The sequence below is a fragment of the Varanus komodoensis genome, unplaced genomic scaffold (assembly GCF_004798865.1).
Source record: "Varanus komodoensis strain SLA01 unplaced genomic scaffold, ASM479886v1 scaffold136, whole genome shotgun sequence".
Classification (NCBI taxonomy): domain Eukaryota; kingdom Metazoa; phylum Chordata; class Lepidosauria; order Squamata; family Varanidae; genus Varanus; species Varanus komodoensis.
In genome coordinates, this window is record NW_025335395.1 from 99,965 (window position 1) to 100,202 (window position 238).

A 238-nucleotide genomic window follows, 5' to 3' on the forward strand; every position below is an offset into this window, starting at 1 on the left:
CAGCCCAGTGGGGAGTCCATTAATTGTGTGACTCTTCTTCTGGCAACCAATAAAAATGCTGTGATTTTTTTCTCATGCTTGCCAAAGCTCCAGAGATTATTTTGCAGAGGTGGCCTTTGGGACCAGTAATTTATTTATTTATTTATTAAAACATTTTTATGCCGCCCCATTCGCCAATGCCTCGGGGCGGTTTACAACAATAAATTAAAATAACATTTTAAAATATATACATTAAAAT